Source organism: Phocoena phocoena, chromosome 12 (assembly GCF_963924675.1).
Source record: "Phocoena phocoena chromosome 12, mPhoPho1.1, whole genome shotgun sequence".
NCBI lineage: Eukaryota > Metazoa > Chordata > Mammalia > Artiodactyla > Phocoenidae > Phocoena > Phocoena phocoena.
Window position 1 is genome coordinate 45469633 of NC_089230.1, and position 6980 is coordinate 45476612.

A 6980-nucleotide genomic window follows, 5' to 3' on the forward strand; every position below is an offset into this window, starting at 1 on the left:
AGCTGACTTCAGTTACACAAACCCTTAATTTGGATAGAGTTTGTTGAAATTGGTCAAATTGGTGACTACGTGATTGTCCTCAAAAAAAGTTACTTCAATCTTTCCAATTTCTCCTTCAAACAATATCTTTGAAATATTTGGAGAAAACTTAACAACTCTGTATGTGAAATTACTTCTTTCTCCATCCCTTTGGCTGACTCATGCCCAACATGGGCCCTGGCCCCTGCAATGTGCTCTCAGAGCATTCAGGAACCCTCAACAGCTCCTTAGCTCTGCTGACACACAGCCAGCCAGCACCACAGGGCACCGTCAGGAGTGGCTGTCTGTCAGTACTGCAGCCAACCCTGCTGGGCACTGTGGCTTCCCAGCTGGCATTACCACCATCTCCACTTCCCCAAAGACCTATGGCAATGTATGTATGGGTATGCGTGGTGTGTGTGTGTGGAAGGGGCGGAGCCGGGGGGAGATCCTGTCTCTCCTTATGTTATACTCCCTTTTAAAAAGTACAAAAGCCATCCTATGTAGATATCAAAAAAGGTGCCCCTTCCACTCTGTGTTCAGAATCCACCCTCTCCATAAGGCCAGGCTAGAGTGGAAGACAAATCTGAGTAACAGACACCATGGTAAACTCAGAATCTCATAATAGGTGTTCAATAAACCTTTGTGGATTGAACAGATTAATGACTTTTTCCTTATGATGATGGAGACTTTACTGCTGGATTAAGCTTTTCTGCCTGTCTCTTTCTTCCCTTAGAATGGGACCTCTGCCCAGGAGATTCTAAAGTCCTTTATGCAAATAGATCTCTGGTGGCCAACCCACCATACAGCCAGACGTGTTCCCCAGCAATGGACATAATGCAGGCTTTTGCTGGGCTCCTGAACGCCCATTATACTTTTAATGCATTGTAAGATACAGATGCTAAGAACCAAGGGCTAGCTTCAGACTCTACACTTCAAAGACCTTTTCATGCCAGGAACCAGCATGACAGTTTAAATCACTTCTCTCCTTTATGTCTCATAATATATGACAGTGACACAGCAGATGTCAACTGCTATTTATATGAGTCCTGGCCCCTCAATGGCATGGATCTCTAAATTTTCTCTATTAAACTGTTAAATTTTACACTTAATTTAGCATAAAGTAAAATTGTGAATTTCAAAAATAATGACCGAAACAATAAACTAATTTCCACTTTCATCACAGTGAACCATGCTCTGAATATCACTGTTTAGGGTTTTACAGTGTTAAAGGTGAACAGCTTAGTTCACTAATGGTATAGAAGTACGTACAGCTCATTGTCGTTTTTAATTACACTTCTACCTGTTTTTCATGTTAACACATCTTAGCCTGAGAATGTGCAGACACAATACGGTGGACTCAAAGAGAAGTAGACCGTTCACAGGCCACAAAGACACTAGAAAAAAACAGGAATCTTCGTATACACAATAACTCTCCAGTCACAGAGTAGAACAAACACCCACTTTTATTTGTTTTGACACATTTAGGAAATCATTATTAGATATTAATTAAAGAATGATTAAAGCTAATTATTTGATGAAGGCTCCATATGTCCAAATAAAACAACCAGACCATGGATGATCTACTTATTTCTACTCTAATAGTGGAAGTCCCTGCAAATTGAAATTGTCATTCCCTGAATCTAGTTGATTCTTGCGTCTCAGTTGAATGGTTACAACATATAGACACAGGCAAATCTTTTAGGAACATACTTTGATGCATGAATGATTTTGGAAAATTCAGCAAGTGAAGAGGCGGCAGCTGTGAATACATGAACAGTCTTGACCTGAGTATCCACCTGTCAATAGAATTACACCTGTCAGGGCAGGATGGTAATATGGTTAACATCTACCCACTGGGCTGCTTATTTCAGTATCTCACAGCTAATTCTGGCAGAGACTCAAAAGAAATGTTTCTGCCAGTTCCTACCCCTCAGGTTGCAGATAAGCAGCCCAGGTGGAGAACCGTTATTCTCTATTCTAAAATGTAGGTGTTGACTTTATTGTCTTAGTAAACGCAGCATCATTAAGAGAATGGTGTCTTTGGGACTCCACTGGCAGTGCAGTGGTTGAGACACCGTGCTTCCAGTGCAGGGGGCACAGGTTCTATCCCTGGTTGGGAAACTAAGATCCCACGTGCCATGGGGCCAGGAAATTAAAAACAGAGAGAGAGAGAATGGTGTCTTTGTTTAACATTTCTTCTCATTGTAAGCAACTATAGGACAAGTATTGTCATCGACATTTCCCTTTCCCTTGAAGGCCACAGACTCACACTTTGTACCATAGTAAATAAGTAAAAAAAATTTTTTTCAAATGAAAAAATTGTAACTATTTATTTATTTATATAATATCAAGAATCTTGAAAATTAATTATTTGCTGAAAAATAGCTTCTCATGCACAATACCACTCAGAGCCCACCAAATATGGATGATCGTAGATACGTGCATTTAGTGTAGGACCCATCACAGTGGGTGCAGGGAGGGCCATTTGCTCCAAGACTCACATTGACGAAGAGGTCACAGTTGGACTGGTGACATTACCTCCAAATGACATTAGAGTACTGTTCCTGAAAAACTCTGACTTGTTTTTTGACATTTTTTTTTCCAGACCACCTTTTATTACATCAGAAAAGCAACATTAGGCACTAGATCTTGCAAAATATGTTCTGACCAAGTCTAAACTTTCTGAAATTAAATATGTGTAACCACTGTAAGGTTTTTAGTGAACAAAACAGTTAAATACAAACTTTCATTTGCAAAATAGATTACTGTATAACTGGCAACCTCAGAGCCAAGTGCTAACTTTTCTTGCACAGATTTCAGCGGCAGTGGAATGGGGAGATGTAAATCCTAATGAGTACCAAACTTAATTTTGGCTTTATATATAGAAAGAAACTTTGAGGAAAAGTACCTTTAAATTGAATAGTATCTTTTGAAATAAACAGCTCAGTCCAGCACTTACATATGTGAGGTTTATACTCAACCAGATCTGGGATGAAAATGAAGATTTAGGGTTTACAGTGACTTTAAATCCAGTTTCAAGAGTAGCCAAGTCACCTCATTTCCAGAAAGGGAAGTCTCTTTAGGATGACCACGACACTCTTCTGAAGACACTTGGATAGCCAGAGTTCCTTGGCCACAATTCCACTTTTCCACGACACCGTGCCAATGCTGTAGTGTGGAACTTCCTCTGAAAGGCAGAGCCCTACACCACAGCGCTTCTCCTGGCATTTTCAAGCCTCAAAAGAAGAAAGACCTCCTGCTTCAAGTCTGCAGTTATGGCTCCGGCTAGAGAAGTTAATTAACCCTTCCCCTCCCCACTGCTTTCCCTCCTGATCTCCAGCAGGGAGTAGCAGCTTAACATTCCTTTCAGAAATAAATAGTTCAAATGAGTAATTTAGAGTTAACTTTAAAAGAGCAGCAGAAAACAACCACTGACCATTATGTTTGCAAATGAGTGAGAGAATGAATACACGTGAACAAACACACAGAAGAATAAAGTAGAATAAATCCTTCGTTTCCCACATTCATCAGGAAAAAATATCTTTATAAAAGAGTATTAATTAGCATTTGTTCTTGTGTGGGTAGAGAGTCCAGGGCTCTGAGCAGGCATGGCCTTATAAACAGGGTTGCTATAAACAGGGTTGCAAGCAGCCCTCCGCACAGCAAGTCAGGACTAGGGTGCAGAGAGGGGCCTTCATGCACTTCTGACAGCTCAATACCTGTGAGAGAACAGAGGTGATGCAGGGACTTTTTAACCCACAATGCATGAGGTATAGGGAAACGTCCATCTGTGAAAGAACCACCAGCAGCTGGAGGGACCGCAGCACGGCATTCTCACAGCAACTGCTGATGAAGGATTTCCCACACCATCTTCTTCCGGAACAGAGGCGTCTGGTGCTGAGTAAATGTGATGGGTTTGTCCCTAGAGATATAATCTGCATATTTACAAGTAAACATTCCACAATCACTCCCATTCAACTGTTGAGGAATCTCATGTGCCTTCATGTGGTAGTGGGTTCACTCTAAAACATTCAGGTCAATATTTCTTTTGGTCTTACTTTCATCCTTTAAATACTGAAGGAGAATCTCACAGATCCTGTGGCCCTTTTGTCCCATAGAATCCAGATATTTAAGACACATTTTTCTTAGGTCTGTCACTACCAGGCTCCAATGTACCTTCCGAAGAATAGGCACCATAATAAGTTCCTGTTCAAAGAGACTGACCCCTTTGGTCTATCTTTTCACTGCTTGGTAACCCCCAGACTTTAATTTTGGATAGAAGAAAGTACTGAATGCATAAAGTGCTAGATACTCTTGTTTTTTTTATTTCTTTCCACCAGGAGATTCATGTAAAAATTAATGACTTCATCATTGAGCCAGTGATAGTTCTTCAAGGTCTGGATATCTCCTCGAGTGATTCGGAATTTGAAAGCACTATTTAGGATCTCATGCTGTGGGCCATGGCCTAGAGCATTACTGATTTCCTTTTCCATGTCCTCTGTAAGTTCAAGAAGATCATATGTCCTTTTATCCCTCTCTTTGCTTGAGCAATTTTTTTCTTTTGTCTCAAGTATTGACATCTTCCTCCTGAGTAAGCCATTGTTTCCACTGCCCAGGTGGAGTCAGGCTGACACTTCTTCAGATAGGTCAGGTTCCAGCTGGAGTCCCCTCCTACCTTCATTTTCAAGTCTGATTCCAACTGTCTTCTCTGTATCAGAAGTTTTCCCCTTTGAACACCTCTTTTCGCTTCTCACTGACCGTAGAGGTCCCCTTGTTTCAACAACTCTGTATTGTTTTGGAACAAACTGAGTTGTTTTGACTCCATGACTTAGCTCTTGCCCCCAGCCTTTGGTCTTTAATGTGTCCATCTGACTTCTTTGAGAACTATGATGAGTTGAAGTTACAGGAGGAACAGAGTTTCCATGACCACCTTCTTTAAGTCACTCTGATAACCTTCGGTATTTCTCTCTTTCCTCTTTTTTTTGGTTTTGTTTTTGTTTTCTTTCTGCGGTACGCGGGCCTCTCAGTGTTGTGGCCTCTCCCGTTGCGGATCACAGGCTCCGGATGCGCAGGCTCAGCGGCCACGGCTCACGGGCCCAGCCGCTCCGTGGCATGTGGGATCTTCCCGGACCGGGGCACGAACCCATGTCCCCTGCATCGGCAGGCGGACTCTCAACCTCTGCGCCACCAGGGAAGCCCTCTTTCCTCTTTTTGAACACCCTCCTCCACAGTACAATGGGGACGCCTCAGACCCTTGCCACCCTCTTCAGAAATCATCTCTGTTACAACCTGTTCCTGAGACTTCCACGTTAAGGAACTCTCCAGATTGCCTTTGCTATGGTGACGGCCACCTGGTCTTCTATTACAGGCTTCTGAGCTCAAAGTAAAACCAAAGGAAGGCAGGACTCTGCATGGCTGATCTCGAGTTACTGTCACCCTGATCTTTGGATGGTCACTTATTCCATTAGGAGATTTATTACCCAGTTTCAGCATGTTGTTCCAGGATCCAGAACCTGTCAGTTCAGAAGATGAAGAGTTCGAAAATACCTTTCCTGAAGGAACCACATTCCATGTTCCATTACAAGCAGAAGTTACCACCGGCTTTGTGGTCAGCTGGAATGGGAATCCAAATGAGCTGGCGGCATTGTAGAGACTGTTTTTCACCCGGTGAATAAAGCAATCTAATCTCCGTTTTTGGCTGGCATTTCATCAGCGTCCACTGTAGAAAACAGAGTGAGTCACTCCTGCCTGGGTCTCGTCTGCCAGTTGGTGCCTTTGATGTCCTGTCGTCCACAGTAGAGGCATGGACCACTGCCCATCCACTGACCAAGGAGTGGGATTATCCTTAACCCCAAATCCACTACTGCCGGAGCCATTCTCAGACCTAGGAGCTCTTCACTGGAGGCCCAGAAGAGAATCCCCAAATCACACGGAGTACAAGGATATTGAGATTTCTGCCCTTGGTTTGGATAACTTGCACCCATGTACCGCCAGAGGAGCACAACCTCATTGCTTCAGTTTTCATAGGGTATCCTAACCGGTTACCCTAGTTTCCCAAAAAGTATTTTTTGACATATTTTGTTAACACACCCAAAACCTCAGAAAATGGTGGTAGGCCCCTCGACCTGTGAGAGACAACAATCTCAGACTCCTGGACGTAAACTCAGGCACCACAAGAGCAGCAGGATGGAGGGGGTGTCCCTTTATCGTATTCACTTTACTTGTCCTAGTCAATTTGGTTGAGAAACAATAGCGTGGGATCCACAGGCCTGCAGGAGAATGCACTTCCTTTCGAGCAGGGCAAGTGCCAGGAGGGAGAGTGCTAGCAGGGAAAAAAAGTACAGGAACACTAACCCATATTCCCATGGAAATGCTCTGGTTTCAACATTCCTTTTGAAAAACATAGCTTCTCTAGTAAGTTGGTCACACTCCAAGAGGAATTAAGCTTGAAAGATAACAGAACTTCAAAAGTCAGATCGAAAAGACCAGACCCGAGACTGTGAAAGGCATTCAGAAGAGAGAAGCGTTTTAACTCAGCTTTCAAAGCATGTTCTCCCTCCTCTTTGAAAATATCTGACACTCTCAGAGTTGCTGAAGATTTTCCCACCCGAGACGTCTTTCATCAGGAAACCATGAAATAACAAAAATCTCTCTCCAGGTAGAATAGGAGGAAAATGTGAAAGTAAGTTCAAGTAAGTTGCTGCTTGTTCTGCTTATTCTTGAGCCTAACACGTCATCTCCAAGAAAGTTACTAGGGTCTTACTTATCTCACTGCAAATTAGCAGGATGCACATCCTACTGTGAGTGGAACTGAGGCCCCAAACACGTGGCCCCCAACAGGAAGCAGAAGTCTTGGCAGGTTGCCAGAAATGTGTCTCCATGACCCATTTGCCAGGGGGTGGCCAAAAACCAGAAGGGAAAAAGTAGGCAGTAGGAATAAAAGGTTTATAAACACATCT

The 6980-nt window shown here is 43.0% G+C and overlaps 1 pseudogene; it reads right to left on the reverse strand.

Annotated features, from left to right (window-relative positions):
- Positions 1–3855: 3855 nt before the first annotated feature.
- LOC136132206 (sentrin-specific protease 2-like) lies at positions 3856–5840 on the reverse strand (annotated as a pseudogene).
- Between the last annotated feature and the right edge of the window lie 1140 nt (positions 5841–6980).